Source organism: Erithacus rubecula, assembly GCF_903797595.1.
Source record: "Erithacus rubecula genome assembly, chromosome: 17".
NCBI classification, from domain to species: domain Eukaryota; kingdom Metazoa; phylum Chordata; class Aves; order Passeriformes; family Muscicapidae; genus Erithacus; species Erithacus rubecula.
In genome coordinates this window covers 9,262,314-9,289,546 of record NC_136669.1, presented here as the reverse complement: position 1 = coordinate 9,289,546, position 27,233 = coordinate 9,262,314, and the positions used below count along the sequence as shown (strand labels likewise).

General features: G+C 34.8%; 1 long non-coding RNA gene across 1 annotated transcript; it reads right to left on the bottom strand.

The window, feature by feature from the left end:
- Nucleotides 1–519: 519 nt before the first annotated feature.
- LOC306809445 lies at nucleotides 520–26,394 on the bottom strand. The gene is made up of 4 exons (XR_013776229.1): nucleotides 17,777–26,394; nucleotides 13,402–13,452; nucleotides 9,291–9,407; nucleotides 520–7,087 (listed from the first exon to the last, which is right to left on the bottom strand). It is a non-coding gene; the product is annotated as an uncharacterized lncRNA (long non-coding RNA).
- Nucleotides 26,395–27,233: the final 839 nt, after the last annotated feature.

The window sequence follows — 27,233 nt, the reverse complement described above, 5'->3', positions numbered from 1 at the left end:
TCAGCATCATGTAGGCACAAAGAGAAGGGTTTATCTGGTTGCCTGTGGTCAGTGCTGTGAGACATACTAATTTCAGTTCATATCCTGTGCATTCCCTCTTCCCTAACAGGCAAACCAGAAGTCTAATTTTCAGGCCACTTCTTTGTAATGGTCTGATTGTATTTCAAATGGGAGTGAGTTGAATTTGGATTTTTGTTTATTTCAATAATCTAATAATTTCTTTTGCTTTTGAGTTTGTGTGGAGGACAGAGCATAGCAAAGAAAAAAGCAGGCTTCAGTTTATTTTTTATTTCAACTTCTATATATGCTATCTTTGTATCCATATAGTTTTATTTCTTGAGTGAAAATTTTAACATTAATTTTACATTCAAGATTTTTTTTTTGTTTTTAAAGTTTTAACAAAGTCTTTCTTTTGTTTTATTCCAATACAGTGTTTTCTCTTGTGCTGTGTTTGGACTTATTAGGATATCTAAGTAAAAACTAAATGCTGCTTTTTAAAAAGCCATTCTGCCAACATTGCTGGTAAGTCAGATATCTCCAGGAGAGGACTTATGAAGGTGGCTTGAAAGTGTCTGGGATTTAAAAACCACGCAGAGTAGAAACTCATAAAATGCATTATTTATGCAGAGAGAGTTCTTTGAGTGTAGAGAAAAAGTCTCTGGGGCTCACAAAGAAAGGTAATAGACTATAAAAATATTTTTAATTTGCTTAGTATATAACTCTTCATGTAATATATGCAATGCCTGCAAAGTGCAGTATCTAACTCTGTAATAGAAGCACCCCAAGCTTGAACTTGATTATCCCCTAAAGAATTTAGCTAAGTTGAACTGTACATAAGTCACTTATAATTTTTTTTTTAATTTACAGTGTAAAGTTTAAAAATATGTTGCTGTAATTTCAATGCTGAATGAGTGCAGTAAAGAGAGGGACTTTTGAGCAAATTAACTTTAGCATTTATAGCTTCCCGACCTTCAACTGGCTTTTTTTCCAAGTTGCATTCTTAGATTGCTGCAACAGAAAATCACCTTTGTAAACAGAAATAATATAATTAACACTTCTGATTAAAAGTTTGTGGAGTCCTAGTGGACATAATACTCTTAATTTAAATGAAATTCGGTAACCAAATCAACTTCAGACAATTTAGAGTTGAAAGCTTGTGCAAACAGGTGCAATTGAAATGGTTTGAATGGATTTGATTACTGACATTTCTTGGTAGGCTGAAAGAGGTTGAGATAAAGTTTTTTGAAAGGCTGCACATAAGAGGCAGTTGTGAGAGTGTTTCCCCACAGAATTTTAAGATGTAAGTTTTACCTCCTGGGGAAGTTTTCTATTTGAAATGTTATAAATTTGCCATTGTTGCACTTGCCAATGTTGTTACAATTTGCAGCATGAAATCTCCTAACTTACTGCACATTAGCTTGAAATATTTTGTGCATATACAATAAGAAATTATTAAATAGGGTTCAGTTAAACAATCTTTTTCTGAAAAGCTGAAGTGGAATTTTATATCAATAAACAAGACCATTAGGAAGCCATCAGTTTAAAAAAGATCTAGGACTTGGAATCTAATATTTGTGTCTACATTACCTGGTATTGCATTGTTGACTCTTGTATTCACAATTAGATGAAACCCAGACGCAGGATATAAAAATATGAGGATTTATATAGTAACTCTAATCAGTTTTTGTGATTATTTGTTTGTTGCTATAAATTTTCAGAACATCAATCAGTTAGTCTCCTAACTCACATTTCCCTAAAGAACTGTAATGTTCACAGTCTCCATCACTTTCCTAACCCATAATTATTTTTCATAAGTTAAGTGGAGAAATAATGTCATACACATGGCAAGCTGTTAAAAACCTAATGTTTTGTTACCTTTTACTTAGTAGTTTCCCATTTGGTACTTTATTTTGGATGGTATATAAAGCCAATAGGCAGGTGGAAATTGGGTCATAGGAATCTTTCTGGTGCCAAAAACCAACTTAATGGAAATTTTTAAACATAGCTTTATTTTGTAAAGGAGCTTTACTGTTCTCATCTGAATTTGGCATAATGTTCTGTATTATGTATGTTTGAAACAATTGCAAATTAATGCTGAATCCAGTTGGCTCTCATCAGCCCCGTCAACAGCAAACACATTTCACACTGATATATGTTCACTGGAAATAGGAAGTCTTTTATTTGAAATGTTACAGCTTTACTTTTACATTTAATGTTATTTAAATTTCAATATTCTTAATTTAGACAAGAGCCAAAGCTGTAAAATTTGTCAACTGAAAGCTGTTTATTAGCTTAATGCTTACTTAAAAAATTATTAAATAAAACCAGGTTTTTGAGTAGGACTGACAGTTGAATGAGTGATATTTCATGCTGTACAGAAGTCTTAAATTTCCTGCTATTTTCGTACTTGACTGCTTGTCCTTAAAGACAGATTTTTTGAAAGTCAGTACCCAGCAACTGCTGTTGTACTGTTGCTGTGTGCTTTTGGTATACAAAAGTGGTAATTCAGTGGATGATCTCTGATGTTGGCTTTGACATCCTGAAGTGAAGGACTATTTTCTACATGAGTATGGAGTTCCAAAAGATATATGAACTTCATATTTCACTCAGCTTTGCTTTTCCATGTTCTTCTCCCTTGAGATTCAAGCCTCCAATTCAAATGTTTTCTCTAGTAGATACTCATAAAGAGAAAATAAATTAGAATGCATTCTGTACTATTAAGAGTTCTACTTACAGGTCTTAACTATTTGAATTATATAATTATTTATTTTTAATTAAATGAATACGTGCTTTACATAATCCTTTTTTCTTTTAAAAAGTATTTCTTTCATATAAAGATTTTATAGAACATATTCTATCCTACACTGAAATAAGTGTGTTTCTTTATATAGCTGAAATAATAAATCAGGTTTATATCTGCAAGAAAAAAAATTGAAATACCATAGAGGAAATATTTCTGGAGAAGCATTGTACTAAGCAAGACTTTGCAAGATTTTCCATACAGTTGAAAGATTGGTTTGCTTTTGAAAGTTTGGTGAACATATTTTTTTTGAGGACATGCAGCTCTTGTATTAAACTTGAAATGCCTTTCAAAAGCAAAGACAAACATTTCATAATCTGTGTATCAGAATTTGTGGTAGAGCAAATTCATAATATATATTAATGCTTCCTTCATTAGCTTTGATGTCTAATTTTGCAAAACATTAAATTTTCTATGAGCTAAGTGACATAAATTTTGCCATACTTTAATTTTTTTCTGAGTAATAAACCCAAAACAAGCTAGAATGCCCTGGCATGACTTACACCAAACTCTGTCAGATTTATTGATATAAAATGTTTGTTTTTCATGATTTGTCAAAGTTATGAGTGAGTTAAATCTGTATCTGGAATTTTAAAATATGAATCACAGTGAGATCTTCAATAACAAATGTTTTGACTGGGTGTCCCAGGTGGGAAAAAAACTGGCCACTTAGATCTCACTGAAGAACAGTTCTATAGTTCTCTCTTGACCTCACTTCTTTATTAATGTTTTATTGTTTCCTGTATGGAGAGAAAAAACCCAACCAACATTCACACAGCTTCTTTTATGGTCATGATTCACCACTATGGCAATCCAGCAAACCTTGGAAGAACACTGTGTGGGGCTTTGCCAGAGCTTTGAAGTGCAGGCAGCCAGAGCTGTTTGGACATGGTTTGACTTGAATGTTGTGCTAATGTGTGATTTCCAAAGCTCTTGCTTGTGGTTCTCCACCCAGAAAAAAAAGAAGACAGTCACAATGCACTCTCATACTTTTTTTCTACAAACAAATAAGAAATACATAATAAGGAAGAGGTATTGAAAACACTAAAAATGCAAACTGCTGTCTTACAAATGAATTGTTCTTATGAGTAAAGAAGCCAAGAACAGAATTAATTACCTGTAATGTCAAGAAAACAACTCTGAATGTTGTCCTGATCCTAGTTTTGGTATATGTACAAATGGTTTGAAGTTCCAGTTTAGTAGCTTGGGTCTAATTTTACAATACAGGGGAGAATATAGATTTAATTGGGAACAAGCACTTGTCTCAGGTAGAAAATCTTGCTCTGGCATTTGGCTAAAACCGTAGGAAGAACAGACAAGTAAGAGCTCAAATTGTGTAAAAGTTATTTAATGAAGAGCGTCTCTGTAGTGAAGAGCCATTTGTAGGTATGACTGCATGGAAAGTTTCCTAAAGTAATCACAATTATGTTAACTTTTATTAAAAGTGAATATTTGACAACTGACCTGCAAATTTCAACTGATGCAATAGTGAGAAGAAGCAGGCTTGTCTCAGGCTTCATAATGTCCAGTCAGCTGGAAATGCACTGGATTGCTTTGTTGCCATTCTTTCTCTTGAAGGCTATATACTTTTGAGCTTTGTTTGATCTAAGTAGAAAGCAGATTTCTCACTGGTTCACTTTCCAGTCAGATTATCTGTCTTCTATTCCTTGGTATATGTGAGACTTTGCTTGCACATGTGCCCCAGCCCCAAGGATGAGCACTGACAGCTGTGTTGCTGTATTCTCTGAAAGATTAAGCACAGCTTTTTCTTTTGCCCCCTTTTTGTGCACTCAGGGTTTATAGTTCACCTCTTAGAAAGATGTGATAGATGAAGGAGAAAGCACAGGTGTAAAATTCTCATTAAATCAATGATTCTTTGTATTAACTGGGGTCTATCATACAGCTGAGAAAACACTGGATATACTGTGTGTACTTCCCTTCATCGGTTCTAATGTTGTTTTGGGCATAGTGTGTGCACTCTGTGCCATGCACTTCTGTGCATAACTTTGCTAAACTATGTTGCATACATGTCTGTGTCACAGTTCTGAAGCCAGTTTCCTTTTCATTTGGCTGGCCCTCAGTTAGCAAAGCACACCTCACTGTTCCTTCATGCAGAGGTTTTCTTTCTTTCTGTGATTCACAGCATTTCTCAAATGCTTTATATTTTAAGGTCTGATTGTAACTGTTGATCTTCCTTTCAATTTGGGGGGAAATCTATCGCTTAAGACCCTGGCTTGCTGGAAGAGTTTGGGTGAATTTGTTGCCATCTGGCTCAGACACCCCATTGTCCTTTTATGTTCCCTCTTAACTGGGAGCTGCTAGGGTGGGACATTTTCCACAGGCCCATGTCTGAGACATGGATGACTCAGTCCTGACAGCATATGGCTGATTTCACATCCTCTGAGGTATTTAATGATACAGCAGTTTCATAACCACAACCACAATTCCTACTTTGCACACAGATAGATTTCCCATGTCGGCACAGATGCTTTTTTCAAAGGTAGTTTCTTAACAGTTCTGAGTATTTAACCTACAAGCTGTACTGTGGCACTCTCTATTTCATGCAATACTTATTCACCTCTCTGCTTATGAGCAGAGTATGTAAGAGGTATTAGAGTGGAATAAAATATGAAAAGTGAGAATTATCACACCACATAATTTCTAAGCAAAAAGGTGATTTACAAAGCCAGCAGCTGCTTTATATAGATCTTAAGATATAACCAGTACTTCTCTGAGCAAAAGAATCTCAGACTGGTTACGAATCAGAAACATGAGAAAAACTAATAGACATGAAGAAGGCTAGAAGTTTGGAAGCATAATTTTAGCTTCAGAAGTTGTGGCTTCAAAAGCCACTTTTTTTTTTTCCCCCTGCTGTTGTTTCAAATAGCATTATCTATTATTTTTGACTTGCATACAATAAATGTCCAGACAGGAATGGTTGTCTTGATCCTCGTTTCATATTCCTACCTCACTGTTGTACCCATTCAGGGAAGTGAATAGCAGAAAATAATTCCTTTTTTGTGTGGATAATATCTTGCTTGCTTCACTCACTTGAGCGTACTTAAAAAGATGAGCAGGGTCTTTCTGACCAGCATCATTATCAGGAGATGCTGGTTTGGGGGGAGGGAGTAAGAATGTGTGACCAGAGACAAGGGAAGCCCCTAATGTTAGTGCCCAAGGAATCTCATTGCATTAGCTCCTTCCTCCCCACTTTCTCTGTCATGTTGAGCATTTTCAAATTAAATTGCTTTACTTAGATTTTCCCAGACTAGTGGACATATGAACTTATTAGCTAAAATTCAGTTTAAAACTCCTTAGAAATTGAAAGAGCACTGAGAAGGAAGAATTATTAAGAGAATTTAAAGTGTTCTAAGTTTATATAAGTGTACATTTTATTATGTCTGCTTGTATCTTGTAATGTTAAATATATTTCTTGCATATGAAGAATATAATTGAAAGAAATTTTAATCTTCACATTCTGCAGAATTAATATTTTTGCACTCAGTCCAAATGTCTACAAATTCTAAGTGAGTACTCCTAGAAGTTACACTGCTGTACCCAATATCCACATGTGATAGTGGGTAATATGAATACCATAGCAATCCTTAAAACAAAGAAGCACACAAAATCTAAAGAAACAACTTAGAAAACCAACTTCAGAATTTTTTTAAAGTAAGCTAGGGACATGTGTTCTGTACTGTCAATATTGAAAAACAAAGGTCTGGCAACTTTATACTTTGAAATACTGGAATAACCCAAAGGCTTGGAATTGAGATTTGATGTTGGCAGGAAAGTGACCTGCCTGTTGAGCATGTGCTTTTTGTTATTTCTGTGAAAAATCTACATATTTAACCAAGTTTTAACCCTTTTGGGCATAACTCCTAGTATGATCTCTGCTTGCTAGATTTAAATAGCAAAATCTTTGATAATTTTATTCCAGATTATTTCCATAGCCTCTTTCCACATGAAGCATGTGCATATGAGCTCTGATGAGCTGTTGGATACACTCTGTCCCCTCACAGGTCACACTGAGACCTGTCATAACTGTCTCAGGAAGGCAGTTCCATTTTCTTGGGCTTGAGGATGATAAAAGGTTAGTAAAAGGGCTGACATCTTAAGACTTATCACAACTGTCTCTGAAGTGTTGGATCACAGCTGGGCAACCCAGATAGGTGAATTTCTTGATTCCAGAGTTCAATTCATCTGTCAGTTCTGCAGCTTTGCTATCCCATTCCAGGGCTGCAGAACCAAAGGAATGTTGCTTTGTGGTCATTGCAGGTCATGGATCTGTGTGTTAAAATTTAACAAATACTGGCTTCATTTCACTTGCTCAGCACTGAGCTATAGATTCTCCCCTAACTCCCCCACAAATTTTATCCTGAGGAATTAGCATAAAAGGTTATGAACCTAAATTTTGGATGCATCTAGCATGAAAAAAGTGGTATGTGAAGGGTTGGCCTTATTTGATACTACCAGCAGTTAAAGGTTACCAAGTGTTTGCAGTTACTCAACCTTTTCACCTGCTGCTAAGAGAGTTAAGAGACATGACAGTTAAATCTGATTATAATGGTTTAAAGGATGTGTTACATCCAAGAAATTCTGCAAAACTACTGAATTGCAAAAGTTCTGAACTCACTTTGTCTTTGTGAGTTAAAGATTTATCTTTACAGAATGAACCACCTTATATGAGTTACTGGTAGTTGTATAAAGTAATTTTCAAGGATTTAGCATTAATTCTTCTCTCTGTAATTCCTGTCATTCCTTGTAGTAGTTATTAAATAAGTATGAAGGGTAATGATTTTAATTTTACAGAAATTGTAAGTAATCTAGCATTTCTCTAAGAATCCAGGTGCTTGAGAAAAACATTTTAAAAAATAAATAATAACTGAGAGCATCAGTTTTATGTCTTTCTCAAGCCTTTATCATCTTTAATTAAGATTTTTGGTGACTAATTTTTTTATGATTAGTCTGTTTAAATATTGGGTTCCTGACTGCACTATGACTAAGCAGTCTAGATGCTTATATCTTAAACTGAGAGCTGGAAGAATTCATCATTCACACAAAACTGTGCAGTGAAATAAACCTCAAGCAACAAAATTCCAGTCATCTCATAAGCACACTTAAGTGCACATGTAAAAGCTACACGTGGAGCTTGCAAAGGGGAATCAAGAAGTCACCTCTCACTTTGTACTGTCTCCAGTGTCTGTCAGAAATTAATTCAAAATATTGTTAGAAATACTAAGTACAAAATCCTTGTTTAACATACACACAGTTTGCACACAAATGAATATGTATGTCAAGTGCCACAAAGGAGAGAATAAAGTCCCAAAAATCACTTCCTTTTAACTCCAGGGACTTCTTATTTTATGCTTTGATTTTTATCGACATAAACATAATATTTAGAATTAAATAATCTACATGTAAACAGTTCTTTTGACCATCTTTTTCTCCTGAGCCAATTGAATCTTTGCAAAGCTTGTACAGGGATTCTAGAATGCTCCTCAATATTAGGCCAAGAACACACTCCAGTTGAGCTAAAAAGCTTCTCAGTTCCTGCCAGTCTTGGGAAAATCCTATTTTTCTACTAATTCAAAATATTTTGGATAACTGGCTTTCTGATAAGTCAGTGCCACGATTAAACTTCAGTGAGTTTGCTGCATCCTTTGCATCCTGTCTATTAAATCCACCCTTTTTAAAAGCATCTTTTCAGTAACAGTGCATTTCCTGAAAACAGCAAGATTATTTATAATTTAAAAATAGGAAATTAATTGTACATAATGTGACTTTAAAAGTAGCTAACAATTTGTCCTTGATATCAGCTGATCTGTATGGACAGTCTATTAGAAAAATATAACTAATGAAACAGAAAATGAAGGGTTTCTTTGCTTTTGCTTTTCTTTTTAAACATTCCAGTTAATGAATTCCATGATCCCCCTACTCCACAATGCAAGTATTCAAACAGCTTGATATATATTTCAATAAGAAACTAAGCATTTTTTTAGTCTTTTAATGTTAGTTTATGGTAGTGAGAATGACAGTTGTATTTTAAATATGCAGAAATTCTAAAGCAGAATGTCTCTGTTTAGTGAAAAAAGAAATACATAGACAATCCCATGCATTGCTGCCAAAAGCATGACTTATAAATGAATAAAAATTGTGTAAGTGTCGAATTCCATTCCTTATGTTTTCCCTTGGAGAATGGGATGTTTTCTTTTTTGCAGGAGTGGCAACGAAAGTGCATGAATTAAAAAACAAACAAACAAAAGCAAGCAAACAAACAAACAAGAAAAAAACAACAAAAACCAAAAAAATCCCCCCCAAAACAATTGCACATATTTAACAGAGCAACTCCAGACTCATGGAGACCACAGTCTGAGCTTTGATTGGAAAGGTTAGGTTTTAACCAGCTGAGTTTCATTGAAAACTTGGAGAATGAGAGAAATGGCAGTTACAACATAATTTATCTTGATAACCAGAGAGAGAGACTCACCACATTCCCATAGTGCAAATATTTGTATGACTGGGTTTTCTGGTTCTTTTTTTGCCTACTGAGTCCTTGACAGCTTTTCTGTGTGGCTTTCTAATGTGGATTTCTTCTGGGCTTTTCCTAGAGAGGTACTGAAGAACAGGAGAGAAGCACAAAGATTTTATTTCTCATGTTTCATCACCAGCTCCACATTACCTTTACCTGCTGTATTGTAAGTGCACTCATTGTGAGAGAATACAAATAAAGGCACAGCACATACCAAAGGCTATAAATAGTTTCAGAAAGCAAAGGTTCTAACCAAAGAACCTTTATTTTGTACATGTGATTTAGGACTATGGAAATAAACTTGGAAGTCGTGTTCAGGACTTCTGAAATTACTCAGGATTTTTTTGGAGTGTGTAATTCAGATGTTTTTATTTCAAATTGATCAAATCTAGAAGCTAGTTAAAGGACTTTGCAAAGGTATGTAATTTTGTCAGTGATCAATTGTATAGAAGAATATATCTCAAAATAGATTGAAATTCATAATGGTTATATTTTAGTTTCATAAGCCTTTCAGAAAGTGTGAAACAACAAAAAATGGGTGAATATGTGTGTTTTTGAATTTGGTTTAAGACATGAAAATGAATCTTTGAACAGCTGTGGTATGTCAGGGACTTGAGTGGATAAAGGGGAAATAAGCAAACAGCACCTGAATATTTGTGAGGTTTTAAATACTATGTAAATATCATATGCCATCCTTGAAGCAATGTTACAGGGTAGATCAGGGATATTCAGGACAGATTTGTGCAGTCATTGGTGCTCTTCCCAGGGGAGTTGTTTTCCACACTGTTGCAGCCCACGGCCATGCAAGTGTCCCTGAGTCCCCTCTGTGAGTGTCATTTCTGGAGGAACAGCCATCCCAGGAAAGTGCAGTGGAAACGACACCTCTGTCCCCTAGGTCAGAACTGCTGCTGGCACACATTCTGGGGCACCTGGCTGGGGTTTTTCTGACTCTATCCGCCCTAAAATACCAGAATGTGTACACAGTAGCCACTTGAGTCCAGTGTACTCTTGGGAGACAAGGTCCTGTTATAAATTCTCACTTGTAGAGAAAAAAATGCTGTGCTAGGAGCACAGTAATTTCCTCAGCTTCTCAGGAAATACTTTGTACTTATTTTAGCACTGATGGGCCAACAATCAGATTATACAAATTTGTTTTAGCAAAAAGCTAGGCAGGAAAGGTAGTCAGTGTCACAAATTATCTTTTATCAGATTCAGATTTGCTGTCCCACTTAGCTGCTCCAAACTCTACATTAACAAATTCCATTTTAGCAACCTGGAATTTGTCCCTTCTACTTCTGAAGCCAGATGAGAGGGAGATGTCTATATATTTCCAGTTACCACAAAATATTTTACAGAAATATTTATAATTATTTTATAATTTCCTTTCTATTGAATCCCTTCTTTTAGGAAATTTTATTAATTTTTTTAAGGGAGTGGGAGGGAATATTTTAAAAATTCATACTAATATAATTGTATGAAATGTAATATACTTTTATCATAATCATTATCATAATTAAATATTATAATGCAGTAGAGAGGCATTAACAATAACAGATTGAAAAACGGTAAGATTAAAATTATGTGAGTCCTACTAATTATTTGCAGTCAGCCTGATGTTATCAGAAATTCTTAATACAGAAATTGAGGCAGGAGTTGATATTTCCAGGACCCATATAGTACTTACCATCTTATATATCCCTTACAATACAATTCCCAGATATTATGATGAGCAAAAAGGGGAAAAAAATAAAATTACAAAGTGCTTTTGTTTGGGATTTTTTTTTTGGTAGGTTTTGAGGGGTTTTTTAATTAAAAGGTGGAACTTTCCTCTTAAAAAGGTGAAAAGTACAATAATAATTATAAAATAGCAGACTTGTTGAGGCAAACACATTGAAGTCATTCAGAAAAATAACTGCATGACATCATGGGAGAAAGATAGAACCAAAAAAGGATAAGTTTTGCAGGCCAAATAGCTTCTATTCATTCCCAAAGAATTTGTCCTACTCACACAAGAATTGGGAGAAAGAAATAAAGGAATAAAACCTTCATCCTTGGAAGCTCACAAAAGACAAATATGTTGTCCCAGATAGAAAAGGTCAAAAAAGTTTAAAAAAAACCATAAAACAAAACCATTATTTAATCAGGAATGCTTACTGAGAAATACTGACTTGCTGCTTAAAAAAACCAGTTCAAGTTACTCCCAGTAATCCAAAAAACACCTGGAGCAATTGTGAATCACTATATGCTTTTATTATCTTATGTTTTCAGCAAACTAGCATTTGCATATTAAAGGATGATTTTTGACACATTTTTCTATCCTGAATGCTCAGAGCAGCAGGAAGGGTTTTACACCTCTATGAAGGTGATTCCCAGGCACTTACTTGGCACTAGGAAATGTCAGAAACATGAGCTGCTACACAAGCTGATCTGTGCCCTGTAGCTTATCCTGTTCTTAGGCAAATAATTGTGTTGTCTAAACCAGCCTGCATAGTTCAGAAGGAAATGAAGCATTTGGGTGCAGAAGGCTTCCAGGACTGAAGTACTACATAATCTCAGGTTTTATGCCCCTTGACAAATCCAGGCTACTTTGAAATAAATGCTGTGCTAAATACCATGAGGTAACTTTGGCTCTTCTGCCACAGGCCTGTTTATCTGCCCTGTTTCTTTACCTGTCCTATTATTATTTTGTGGCTTTCTGTGTTTCAAGGGCATCTGTCTCTGAGCAGGTACCTGATCCCTGCCTCTGTTGACTCTACATTGTCTAATGATGGCCAGTTGCCATTATTGCTCCTTCCCTACTGTTTGCAATTTTCACATCATGTAGTTCAATCCATTATCTTAATAGAAATCTTATTTGTCCTTGAATCTGTGCAATATGTTTAAAAATGAGTATATTATCAAATTAACATATAAAAGTCCTTGAAATTGATGTTTCTGAGGATACTGTTAAGCTCATGCACTGTGTTAGTCACATTCTCCTTTTATTAAACCGAGTGAAGGAGCTGCTCTTGTTGATAGGAAAATAGAATGGAAAAAAGGGTGTCAGAAGTTTACAAAATCAGGCAGGTAATATCAAGAGGCAAAGTGGCAGTGTTGTCTGAAAGCTGAAAAGAAGCTTGTTTAAATGGACACAGCTGGACAAGGTTAGGGTAGTTGGGTACCCTGTAGTGTGCATATATAAGTAATCACAATAATTTTCTTGAATCATACAGGGGCTACCTTCAGAAGGTGGTGCATCTTAAAATACTGTTGTTGTCATGCAGACATGTAATTTCTAGAACTAACACCTAAGGCTTCAGAGATCTATTGGTGCTTAAAAGCAGATATGCTGGCTTCCTGGCATATAGACTTTGATAAGCTTTATTGATAAAATAATGACATAGACTATTTCAGACACTTAGCTTTGTGATTTAAAGCCAAACAACTGTAGCCCTAAAGTGCCAAAGCACTAGAAAGGAAGTGCCATTCTTAGAGGAACTTAGATCATGAAAATTGCTCTTTAAGACTATGCAGAGTTTGAAGGCAGCAGACCAAATCAGAGTAAGAATGTGGCTGTAATGATGAGCAGTGCTGTTTGAATGTTTTACAGTACTATTGTGAGATTTCTAAACTACTGGGCATAAGCTTTGCTCTATGAAAACATGGTATTACTGTTACCAATAATTCTGGTTGCATTTATTTATATAAATCACAATTGTACAGTGGCATGTATGTATCCCAGGTTCTTCATATATATATTTCCTAATGAAAACATTTTAATGTTAAGGTTAAGGAAAGTCTCTCACTTGTAAAGAATGTGAGTCTGAACTTCTCAGCAATTACTTTGGTTAGTCAAGATGCATTCTTTATGTGACTTTTGGAGGGAGGTGAAATGACACTGCCCTACATACATTCAGATGAAAGCTGCATTTAACTGCAGGTTTGAAGAGTAAGTGTTAGTTTAAAATAACTTTTGCTACTGTCATGCTTGCAAAAAGACTTCCATAGTAGCAATGTTGTTGCCCTTATAGTCTTCAATGCTGCATGATATGCTACACCATACAAATTGGCCTACTGCCTGTAGGCTTACATTTGGTTTGCAACTGTCTGTAGTTCTGCAGTATTGGTTCTAGGGAATCACCTATTAAAAAACAAACCACAAACAAAACAAAAACACAACAAAACACCAAAAACCAGCATTATTCAAACATCCATTTCTGATGGACCAGATCCCAGATAATTAAACTGATTGTTCTCATCCTTGCTTAACTCAGAGATTAAGTTTCTATCTCTTCTGTAACAATGTTCTCACTCCACTTTTTTTAATATTGGCTGTTTAGTCTCAGTTAGTTACTCTAGAGTTCCTGAAGAGTCAGTTCCCAGGGAAAGGCCAGTGTTTATTTTCCTGTAAAGAAGTCACTTCTGGAAGGCTGCTTTTCTGTTTTCCATCTTTCCCCAGACTGTACAGACAGTGGAGATTTAGATGAAAAGTTTTATTGGCATATCTACAAAAAATCAGTTCCCCCAAATCATGGTCCTGCTTCTACTGTCTTGTTTTCTTAAAATGATAGAAAGCACTAAATGAGAGAAAGTTTTCCAATTAGTATTTTATGCTGGCAGAGTCCTCTTTAGAAAGCCTGTGTGACATATGCATACGTGGTAGGAACTAATAAAAGAAAAGACTTTTTCTTTTGCACTGTCCAGAAAGAATTCCACATGCTTGCTTCACTCTAAATTCACTCTAAAATGTAATTGAACGAGTCTGCAGATTTACTTAGCAAATTGTCATCTAAATCCATTGAACAAAGAAGTGTTTACTGTAATAGTCCAGAAATCTTTATAAATGTAGTAGTTAATCCCTTACAATTCAGGCCCAACAAAAATGTCTGCCAATATTACTTTCTCATAATTGAAGCCAATCATCTTTCTAAACAGATGAAATGCATTTGTCATATTTATCAGGAGATCTAGGGAGAAAAACACAACCTTGTATCTGAACCTTTAGTAAGAATAAAGGATTTGTAGGTGAGGCATAAAAAATCAAGTCATGACAATTTTTTTTTTCATGTAGGTACAAAGAAACACCACCCACAAAGGTAATCAAGATCTATATTAAGGAATAGCTTTCAAAAACTTATGGTTCAGACTATTGCAATTGCCAGCACTTCAGAGCCTGATTCCCAAAATGAGAAAATGATACATGAAGAATAAATAGAAGAACATTCACTGTTTCATTTTTTGGCATTATTAGTACATTTTAAATGGCATGTACTAGTAAAAATAAGAGCACAGTTTTGGAATTTGGATTAAATTATATGTTTTATTTCTTCCAACAGAGATAAATTAGAACAAATCCTGTGTGAGCTGGTTTGTGTTCAGCATTTTGCAATCAGTGCAGTTAAGTAAGCAACTGAACTAACCTATACACTAAGTGTCAAATCTTTTCTTATAAACAAATGCATTTGAGTACATAAAAAGCACTTTTTACTGTTATATTCCAAATGGAGCATGTGGTGATAAATTAAATAAACATCCATAGAGAAAAACCACCTCTATTTTTTATAGTTTGTAGATTGATGTTAAAAAGAAACCCAAAACTCCCTGTAAATTAATTTTATCCCATAAGACCACTAAAACAATGGCAAGTATGCAATCTGCCTCACATAAAGGTGATTTAATGTCTTCATGGCTCTGTAAGAGCCTGGTGTGGCCTTCAGTCTCAAAGACAGTTCCACCTGTTGCAAAGCTTGACTGAATTATCAAAACATGTCATAAATAAAAAATTCAAGATGTTATTTCTTTCCTTTCCTAAATCCATATGCAGCTGAAAAAGTTTTGCTTCTCTACATTGGAATAGAAAGAAGAGTTTTCATGTGCCAATATTATGGCAAAGGATTTTAGGCATGAACTGATTGTGGGTTTGAAACCATTTTGAAGATTAGCAATATTAACAACATATTTTAATAATAATGCCATTAATAATGTATTTGTTAACAAAGTGAAAGTTTTAAAAATGGTTAGTAATAGGATAATATAAAATTTAATTTTGTGGGGGATGGTCTAAAAGGAAGGAAACAGCAGAACACAAAGCTGCTACAGCATTATCCTGTTGGAGTTGTAAAGAGTAGTAAAGACAATATAAGGTTAGGAGGAAAAATGAAGAAACAAACCTATTTTAAATGCACTTGATCAAATTAGATATCTTTTACTATTGCAGACTACAAAGAACAGGTGAATTTCCCTGTAACTGAGCTGCAAATACTACTTTTATTCAGAAATCCAACTAATTTCTCTTTCACTAAGTGCAAAGATAAGAAATTTAAGTATAAAGTAAGAAAAATAATTTGCTGTCATCCAGAAGCAGAAAGTAGGTAACAGGATGGATTTGTGAACAACAAACCAAGTTAATCAAGTTTGATTTCCCTCTATGACAGGATAGCAGCTCTTGTGAATGAGGGACAGGCAGCTGTATATTTTAATGTTAATAACTCTTTTGAAAAATGTTTCAAATAACATTCTCATAAACCATCTAGGGAAATGCAATCTAGGTCATACATTGGCAACATTCAGGGCTATATGCCAGACTCTCTCTCCAAATTGTGATTAAGAACCTTATGCAAGTTGTGAGATGTCACACCTCATACAAGATGCTTTGTGCTGCTAATGTCACCTCTACAGAGATGGTGGCTTCTCACACGTATCCCTGGGAATGGGCAGTGAGCCCTGCTGGCAGGGCAGGCATGAGGACAGAGACAAATGGAGAGTGGGAGCACTGGAACAAGCAATAGCTCCCAGAAGCTGAGCTCTGCCTGCTAGCCAGCTTTATTAGCTCTCCTGATGGCAACTGGAAAGGCTGCTGGAAACCCAATATTTACAGAATGTGGTCTCCTTTGAACAGGTGCAATATAACTGCATCCATCTTCAGGCCTTTCTTGCACCAAGTCAAAATTGAAGGATATGTTTTTGTGTTACTCTTGCTGTACATTTAGTAGTGAAAAGTACTCATAATATTATCAACTATGGAAAACCTCTTGCTTTTTGGTCCATAGTAGGTGGAACTGCTCAGCAGTGAAAATGTGAAGAGATGTATTTGGAATCAATGCTGACAGCTTGAGAAATAACAGGTGATTATGAATCAGCACCAGCTAGCTGTTCATTCTCTGCTGAACTGTCCAAAGCTTGGCTTAGAAGGCCAAGAATTAATTAGCTGGTGTCAGGATTAGAAGCAATGATCAGTAGTGGATCACCTGGGCATATTCATATCCACTGAAGCCAGTGGATAGTGCTGATATCAGCAAGAGAGAGCAGGACTGATGCAAGCCAGGCAAGTAAGAGTGACCTGGCTCTGCTTCTGAGTTTTGGTTTGGAAGTAGATTAGTAGCAGAGTTTTCTGTCTCATGAATGACTCTGATCTGTTACTCATCAACTAAACAAGCCAACACAGAATTAAAACAAAGCAATCCTCCTGCAAATGAAGCAGAGTGTGGGTGCTAGCTGTGCCCAGCTCTTGGTCTAGTGTGAATTTATCAGCCTGCACGTTCAGACAGTTGCTTCTGCTGTCTGTGGGGAAGAGGATTGGGAACTGTTTAGGAAGCAAGGGCTTTCTGACACTTTTATTAGGTGATCCAGACATTTCTTGATCCAATAAAGATGTGATCCTGTGCAATCTGCTCTGGGTGGACCTGCTTCAGCAGGGGAATTTGACTGCATGATCCCCAGAGGTCCCTTGCAGCCCCAGCTGTTCTGTGACAAATGTCTGAGAAGGCCACTGTACTGCCTAGCACAGCCAGCCTCAGAGCAAAGAATGACTCAGCTAAGGAAAGCCAACATTTCATTAACTCATCAGGTGTAAAAGCATAAGGAATGCAGAAAAGCTGTGCAAAGTACAATAAAGCTTTACCAGAATATCCCAAAGGACCATAGTAGAGGCGAAGAGAATATAGTCAGCCTTTATGAAATCTTGATTAACCAACATTGGGCTGAACAAGATAAAATATGGCAACAGAGGTATACTGGTATGCTGACATACTTGTATACAAATACCTTGACTAGCATGAATAATTGCAATTACTTAAATATGAAAAATCCTAGCAAGAAATTGCTACAAGACACTACAATTAATAGCTCACATTTTAAAATGTTGATAATGCAGCAGAAGTCAGGAAGACTTTGGTTTTTACAGGACATTAAAGGATTGCTTTTAAAACCTTTTGCCCTGCACATGAAGATTTTGAACAATGCAAATTACAGTTCTGTGCTTCCCTCCAAAAGTCTGTAGGCAATAAGATTTCTCTTTCCAATTTTTTATTTCTTTAAAGAATGTGTGTACATGATTAAACCAAGCTTGCTCTTCTACCTAATTTTTTAGAGAAGAACCATCTTTCTATTGGTGTATTATAGGAATGAAGCTCCCTCCCCTTTCAAAGAAGAGGGCACAATTCAGAAGTAGTTGTTTCAGAACATACTCAGTTTAATTACAGGATCAGTGAACACAGCAACATTTTCTTGGCAACAGGTAGAAAAGCTGGCAGTTAGTCATTTTCTCTGGAGCAGTTTCTTGGCATTACATTGCTGCATTAGAAACTTGGATTGCATTTCTCACATTATTTTTCTGTTCCCCTGTTTCATTTCCTCTTTATCAGTTTTCTCCTATGGTACATAAAAATAACATGCTGCATTCTTTGTTATGAAGAAAAAAATAAGTCATTTGCTTTTAAATCATAAGCAGTAATGTAATGTAGTAAGAATCCAGTGCATATACATATGCATTATCCAATAATAAATAAGGCAGATGAATGAAGATCATGAATAAGAGATAGGTATTGAATGTTAAACTGATGCAATTGTCATTGTTGAACTTATATATTAACATATAATTACATGCATAAGAAAAAATCAGCTTTATAATGTAAATCTCCTGGTACATCAAGCAAGAGAAAACCCTTAGGGAAGAAAGAGAACAGTCACCAGCAGTCCTTATGACTTATGGAGTTTTATTGCTGTAGCCTTAATACCCCACTGCCCCATGAAGTTCGTATCTATTGATCACTGCATATATTAAGTAGAATTTAATACTTGGAAGTAGATACCATATATTATGAGCAGAATTTTTCAGAGAAAATGTATTGTTCTCCTTCCCTTGTCCCTTTGAGAGACTAAACACAAATAAGTGAAGTAAATGCTGACTGCAAAGAAACATGGTGTAAGTCCTGTGTATCTTTACTTTTCTATAACTTAACATAGTCATATACAGACAATATGAAGATTTAATCAACAATCTGCACTGGATCAATGATGGAGCTCTCTGGGCAAAGATGAACCACAAAGAATGACACACTTAATAGTAACTGATAGAAGTTATAGGAAATCATTTGTATACCTGTCTAGCATTCAAAAAAATCTTGCTTTTTGCGAGATTATATACTTACCTTTTTTTCTTTTACTGTTTCTTTTAATGCTATCTCAAAATAGTCTTCTTAATATTTTTCTCTTCATAAATTAAAAGTATTTTTGTTCAGATACATCATTATTTTTGTATTTGTACAGCATATGGATGATAGAAACAGATTCTTCTTAGGAGCATGTCATGCCTGTACTCTAGCCTTACAATTTTAGTACATTTTTGTAACTTTACACAAGCTCATTTCATCCAAAGGAAAAAACCAGCATTGGAAATGTTGCTTTTCTGTTGTCCTTTCTGATTACTTAATGCCATTGTAGAACAGTAATTGAATGTGGCTCCTGTTACTGATCTGCATCATGTACATTGTCATGTCTCGAAACAGTTTCTGGTTCTACAGTTTCTAGGACTGGAGGGAGTACCAAGATAAGGTAATTTTTAAAATTGTTTTAGGTCTTAGGAAGTAATTTTGCCCTAGTGCCAAAGTAAAATATTGAAATTCCTTTTTTGAGGTCTGCAAATCAGAAAGTAGGGCAGTACTTTATTAGGTTAAGATGTTATGCTGTGTTTTGTTGAAAGCACAGTTTTACAGTTGAGGTTTTTTTTAACCTGAATTGTGAAACAGTTTCTGCACATTTGCACCCTTGCATACAAAAACCCTCAAAATATTTTCAGAGGTAGGGAGGAACAGGACAAAAAGAGTTAAGAATCAAACAGTACAGCTAAAACTTTAAACTTCTCCTCTAAACACTCAACACAACGGTATCCTAAAATTTTAATTTAAATTTTTGCATGATTCTATGAAATGTTCATAAGACTTTGCAGTGGTTTTCACTAACTCTGGAGAAAATACAGTGAAGTTTTTTACCAGAAGTGTTGATTATCTCTGTGTAGCTCTCCCTTAAGTGGCTTGGACTTATCCCTAACAAATACCATTTTTTTTAAGACAAGGATGGCATAAATCTCTACCCACAGATGCTAGATTTTCTGCCCAATTTCTATATGCTGTATCCTGTCAGGAAAAACAGTTGCTAGAACTAGAGAATATTTATTTTTCTGCAGAGACACCTTCATTCTGGAGCAAGATTCTGTTTATCTGATTACAGACATAACAAACATTAAATTCAATGCTCAGTACCCTGTGCCTTCAAATAGTTGATTGAATCAGGCTGGTATTACCTAGAGTCATTTCCTGAACCTGGGTGCTAAATTATGCAAGTCCTTGGAAACAAGACTCATGTTCAGCTACTCACTTGTTCAAGTATGCCACTGAATTATGCCTCAAAAAAGGGTTGTACTGAACCTTTATAATATTTCTATGCATTTTAAAAATTTGTAAATATCTACATACAGTATCTGAATTTGATTTCAAAGGATTTGTCTGGAAAACTGGAATGTTATTCCAGTGGTTTTAGTTCTTTTTCACTCATTTGAGTGCTTTAAAGAAAAATTTTCTATCTAATGCTACTTTTAGTAGTACTCGTCTCAAATTTCAGTACTTTTCTCAAATATTCTTTCTTTAGAAAGAATATTAAAGATGGATTTTCTCTTTTCATCTTATTTCTTCTTTTCCTCTTGACTGCATTCTTACACTACAGTTTATATAATGATAAATATGAGAGTAACACTTGCTGATTTTGACTCACTTCGGATGACAAATATGAGAGTAACCAGTAATGCCTTTGACTCACTTCTGATTTCCTTTCAAGGCTTTCTCCTTTTAATTTCAGGCTTAATCACTGCTATTGTAAAAATATTTTCTGTCTTCACAGAAGTTCCCAAAGGATTTTTCACTATGATTTGGGCATGTCCTGTTATTCATACATATATCATTTATCCACCTATACCCTTTGTTAAGTTAATTAACTGCCAGTTAAGTAAAAATCTCTATATTTTTTTCCAAATATAAAATACACTTTTTTCCTATCATGCTGTGCCACACTTAAAATACTGTTTGAGGAATTTACCTGATCTTTATTTAGATAAACTCATCCTGGTAAAAGATAAAAAAGTATATTTTTGGCAGCTAAACGTAATAGGCTTTTAATTGTTCTACTCTTACTAGACTTAGTATCTGAATTTGGTGCAAGAATATAATTTTTTTTCTGAGGTGTCCAGGATCATCACATTTCCATATTGGAAGTATTTAGGAGTCCAGGCTTATTTCAGCAATTTTTTGTACTCTGAATCTAGAGTGAATATTCTGTTTCCACTTTCAAGTGTTAGGAAATAGGTTATTTTTTATTTTAAAAGTATTTATCTTATTTATTTCTAACAATATTTACTTAATCACATGGTACTTATTATGACTTCTCAATAGTGTGTGTGCTTCTGCAACTTCTGCAGAAGTTCTAAGTCATTATTTGCAGAGTAGAGGCTTATTAATAGTCTGGTTATCTTATAATTTTCTGATAATTAATGTGAGAAAAAAGCTTTTTCTGAACTGAAATTGTGGTAATGTATAGCTTACTTTTGACCCATTCTAGTGTAGAAAGCAAGCAAATTTGTTTCCAATTTTTCATGTAGCTAATTTTCAGTTCGATTTATATTTTTCATAATCCTTTTCATATGTTGTTTTCTTTTAACTGAGTCGTATTATTGCTGATATTTACAATATCAACCCAGATAAGACTGGAGAATAGAGGACAGAAAGGAAAAGTAAGAATAAACAATTTATAATCTTAATAATTCTTAATTAGCTGCTGCTTTGGATGCTTTAAACATGGTGATAATTAATGTGGAAATCTCTGGAAACCTTCGTAAGTAGCTTGATCATCTGAAGAATGCCGGTACTTATTAGGGAAAGTTCATGATTCATACGTAAGGATTAAGCCAAGAGAATCTTGTGACCTAAGCAGCCTGGCTCTCCAGTGGTAAAAATGGGATTTTCTTATCTTAGAAAAAATCATAATTGTGACAGACAGCAGAGATGGGAGCAGACAGGACACGTTTTGTTTAGGAGTGAGCAGCACACGGGTGGTGTGGAAATCGCTGCTTTGGCACATTGCTGATGCCATGATAGAAATACAGACTTAAACTGCAGCACACAAAGTGTTCCACAGGGATGAATCAGAACATTCCTGAGAAATGGTAGTGAGGAGAATTGTAACATGAAATGTGAGGAGTTTTTATGTTCAGCGTCTGAGTTATCCTTAAGAAATTTTTAGTCATTTGCCTGATTGCTCTTCCCTGGGTACTAAGTGCTTAAACCCAAACACATGAACATTTGTCACAGTGTGGTAGGTGGACAATTCTGGATGTAAGATTTGGAGTGATGACATGAAATCTAATCCTTCCTCTAATAGTAAATATTGACTTGACAGAGTTAGTCAGCTTCAATACTTCAATTTCCATAACTGAGTTAATAATGTAACTTTTGATCTGTATATTTAGAGCCTTGAAAAAAAAAAAGGCCTTCGAAATATGAACAATAAGGGATGCACAGCATAAATGAGCATTGCAAACCACCTCCCTGAGGCAGTCACATAAACACATGATCCTTTTGCAGAGCTCATTGACATAAACAATCTTGGTTATATTTAGATGCCTTGCCACCTCTATTCTTCTTTCCTTTTTTTAGTGCTCAATCTCACTGCATTTGACAAATTGAAGAGGAAAATGAAAGTACAAAAGCTGTAACCATCATCACTTTTTAATTGGAATCTGCAGTTACAAGCGTGAGAAAAGTAAAACATGTATTACTTTCATTTCTTTTTAAGAATGGATGAATATCAGTTGGCAAAATTGTCATCATTGTATGTAAATGATGATTCTCTTTGCTTCTTTAAAAACCATGCTGACAAATTCCTTAGCCTTCCCAATGTTGAGATTCTGGGAGGCATTTGAGGGTTTGAGTGGCACGTTTTGTGGGATCTGCAGGTGGGGTCACAGCAAACTCTTTTCTGCGCAGTCTTGTATTGCACAAAGCAGTTATAAGGAATGGTGATGCAAGGGACACACACAGACAGCTCACTTTAATATTACATCAGGGGGTTGGCTTGAGTTCTGGGGAGGAAATACATTTAAAGAGATGATTTGTAGGAAAAAATTCCCGACATTATACTCTTGTAGTCACAACATCTCACATTTATGTGTATTCACATCTTCCTTTGTGATCCTGTTGAGTTGTGGTTGAAATAAAAAAAGTCATGCAATGGAAAAGATAATCCATATCAGTACATACAGCAAATTCAATTACCACTATTAATTATATCTTTGGTACTATTAGCTAGAGATGTCTTATTTACAAGCATCTATTTCTATAATCAGTGTATGTGCGAGAAGGTGTCTGCCCCAGACCAAAGTGGGCCCTAGAATGTTTGTGAGAATTATACAGTCTTTCAAAAATCTCTCTGTACTGTTTGTGTTAGGAAAAGTATTTTGTTCATATTTTACTCTTATTCCAAAGTTATACTAATTGTGAATATCAAAATATACAGAATATACATAATCCTGTCACTTGTACGGACACAAATTACCTCACTTTTCAAAACAGCTTTAAATAACAGAATATAATACTTTACCCATAGGAAAAGAATAAACAAAATGAAGATTATGAGAAAATTCAGATATTTCAGTTTTCCCATAAGCATTGTAAAACAATAGCAAAATATACTTTTATTTCTTTTCTGTTGAGTGAAAAGAATAAAAATTCCTCCGTTCCACGTGACATTGTATCCAGGCAGTCCTGTTCCTCTGTGGAGTTCCATCACTGAATTATGTTCCATGAAGATTGCAGGGCTTCTTGCAAAAGGACAGTTTGCACAGAGAATAATAACATATTTATATATCATAAATAAAAACTACAATTTTATACAGGTATAGGATTTAGATTTTAGAGCCAAAGCCACTGCTGTACTTATTGTCTGCTACTTTATGAGTGTTGCCACTATGCATAACTCAAAATAATAAAGGATTTCTTCATAATAGGAAATGGGTAGAACAACTCAATTTTACAAATACCTGGAAAATAGAGATTATGGTAAAAACAATGCTGCATTTTGCTGAGTTTTACCTTGCAGTATTTATTTTGACAACCTTTAAAAAGCTGATGTAAGTAACTGAAACTCAGTCTTTATCAACATTTTAGGAATGTGGTGTATGGACTCTGTAAATTCCACCAGTGCCCATAAATTCCACAATGTGGGGTTTCCTACAGAGTGCTTTGCAGCAGACTTGTATAAGAGAACAGCTATTTGCTAAATCTTTTCTAAATATAAGTAACTTGGGCATTTTTTGTTATCAGTAGTTGATTTGAAAAATCTCATTGTAATGTGTCTTAATTAGGAGATACCCATTTTTCCCAACTATCAGCCATTTTAGATACTGAACAATCCAGGTTTACAGAGCTCTGACATTAGGCTGAAATGCATTTTTTCAAATGGAGCAGATTTCATTACTAAATCAAACATTCCCACAAACAGAACAGATAGCAGGAACACTAATAACACATTCATAAGCCTTTCATTAAAAGTTGACATAACAATGATAACTAAAGCCATGTGGTTATTTCAAAAGACTTTTATTTTCAGAGTATAAATATTTTTTTCAGTGAAATTACAATCAATTATCTCAGAAAATTGTTGTCAAGCTGATTTTCTTGTAGAAGTGAAAGAGATTTCTGCAATATTTATATACTCCTACATATCATAAATGGTGTCAGTGCTGTCTTTTTTATTAGCATGTCTTTCCTACAATATTTATGACATTAGAGGATTAATAGTATTGGCTGCAGTCAAGTGCAGGGAGCACTGTTAAGGCTTCTCCTATGTATTTTAGTAGTTTAGATTATTAACTATTGCATTTTAGGACAGACTCTTAGGCTAACAACTGAGTTTGCATTTTCAAGTATATCCTTAAAAGATTTTTTTTTTCCATTTGTGCATACTGGTAAAGACTTGAATTCTGATGGAATTGTGTATGTGTACTTCGTTTTGCTGAATAAGTGGTTATCACAATTAATTCAAGCCAGTGAAGATTTTGCCAGAAAATTTAAATCCAAGAATTGAAAGGCCTTACAGCAAACTACAATCACATTGTTTTCTGTCAGTAACCACTAGTGATTCATGTAGGTCATTGTTTAAGGTGGCTGCACTGAAAATGTGTTTTTTACATTATTCATTCTAGTCAAGCAGTTGCTCATGGGTAAATCTTATGCTACAGGTAAAAATCCATTCTACGATAGGGAGTAAGAGTTACATTAATAATGTGTGTGTATGAAGAGTGCAAATATTGAGTGAAAAAGAATATTTGTATAATTGAAATATGAAATCAATTATTTGTTGTGCAAAGTATGAAATAACACCTACAAGCAATACTGCTGAACATAAGTTTTAAGGACAAAATGTAGTTTTCGTAGATGATTTCTGCATTATGCTACTCATTTGACAATGTTCTGCAGTTCAAAACAAGCACCTGAGATGTGTCTCTGGGATTACATCAAAACAGCTGTTTATTTGGTCCAGCTACTGGAATAATGCAAAAATAATTTTCCAGTTATCAGGCAACCTGGTTTTTTATAAGAAAGTCAAGCAATCTCCTTGCTGAGAGCACAGCCCAGTGCAGGCAGTGTTGGTGTGAAGGGAGGCACAGACACCCAGCCGTGGGATGCTGCTCTCACACACAGCCTCATTACAGTGCCAACTCCCACTGCAGAAAAGGAACCTGTTTCAATGAGGAATTAAGTGTAGGATTTATGGTTAATTTGTTGTGTCCTCTCCTCTGGAATAGGAGCATTCCAGAGTAATGAGTACAAAGAAATTGCCAGTAGTAATATCTAGAAGGTCATCATCCTTATTTATTCAGTGTGTTAATCCAGCTATCAGAGTCTGTGCTCCAGAGAGAACCTCCTCTGGGACAGGCACCAGCCATTTTCATCAACCAGCATTTACAGTCTCCAATGTTTAATCACTCTGCATTTAATAGGAGAGGGACCCTTCCTGTTCAGCAGAGTTGTACGAATTTGGATTTTAGTTTTAATAATATTGCAAAAATATTTCACTTTGGTAAATAATTAGGCATGAAAAGGTTAATGGATAATTCCTTCACTTTTGTACTGGTTTCACATACTTTAGACTTATTAATTCTCCAGATTCTGCAAGAATCACAGCCAAAATCTCTCGAGTTTCATGTTATTGCCTGTCCCCGGTACTATTTGCTGTGTTGAAACGTAACCAAAATCAGCTTAGGCACACTGAACGTGTTAAAGGGAATTTGGTCTGGATTTCCAGTTGATTTAAAAGCAAAACAACCTATTTAAATCAAGACTCTTTTCATAGATTGAGATTTGGTTTTTAATTCCCACAGATCTATGTGAGATCTGTAATTAATAATTTTAGGGTGAAATATAGAAATAGGGACTAAGAATAAAATGTTCTGTCGAAAGAATATTTTCCCATATTTGATTAGAAGCAAAATGGTCTCACAAATCTACTTATTTGAAGGCGTGCTAAATTTATGATAGTGTAGATCAGTTTCTGATTTCAAAGCCTTGTCGAGATGTCAGGTAATAGAGACATGTTTCTGATGGGTTTTTTATGACTTATACCATAGGAATTTTTACAACACTGTATTTAGTGTACACTTTTATACTTTATAAATTTTTACCAATATGGTAATAATGACATAAAAATCTTACTGCCAGTAATTTTACAGAGACAATTACTGACTGTTTAGTCATTTAGACTTTATCTTTGGTTATGTCACTATGTTCCTTAGAAGGTTATGTTACTTCCTGTGAGTTAAATGTCTACTAGTTGCTTTATTTTTTATGTGATATTAGCCTTGTCTTGTTCAATTTTGAATGTGTTTATACAAGAAAATTTATTTCTGCATGATAAATGCATGATGTTTTCTATATTCATGCTCATTTTTATTTTGTCATTTAGAGTATCTGTAGGCTGCAGGAATAGATTTTGCAGTTTATAAAGTGGTGTCATAAATAGAATAGGCAGCCACAATGATACAATATTAAAATACTCCTTTTTTCAGGATTTCTTCTGATCTTGTATGTAAGAAAAATAATGTGCTAGACTCTTTAATCTTCTAAGGAACATAGTGACTTTAAGGGTAACTAATCCCTCCTTACTTTGAGTGTCTAAAATCTAGGCACCATGATAAACAAGAGTATTTATCAATGAAGAGTAAAGGTACTGTCAAAGAGTTATTCATCCTCTCATATGATAAGCATCTAAGGTAGGTAGGACTCAGAGAGGAATTTGCTGAGTTTTGAGAGATTTTACTCTGAATCTGGATTTACTTACTAAACCAGACACCATCTTTAAGAGGGTTAAGTGTTAAGTCACCCTAGAAACAGTAAAATGTGGGTTTTATAGAAAAAATCCTTTGCATCTACTAAAGCAAACCATAAGTGTATATATATAGGTATATATAACTAAATATGTACTGGTTAGGTCTTGCTTCTTAAATGATCATTTGTTGCCATGAGGAAGAACCAGGTACAATACATTACCTGCATTTTGAAATGTTTGCTCATTATTTTAATCACTTACCTTTAGACCTTG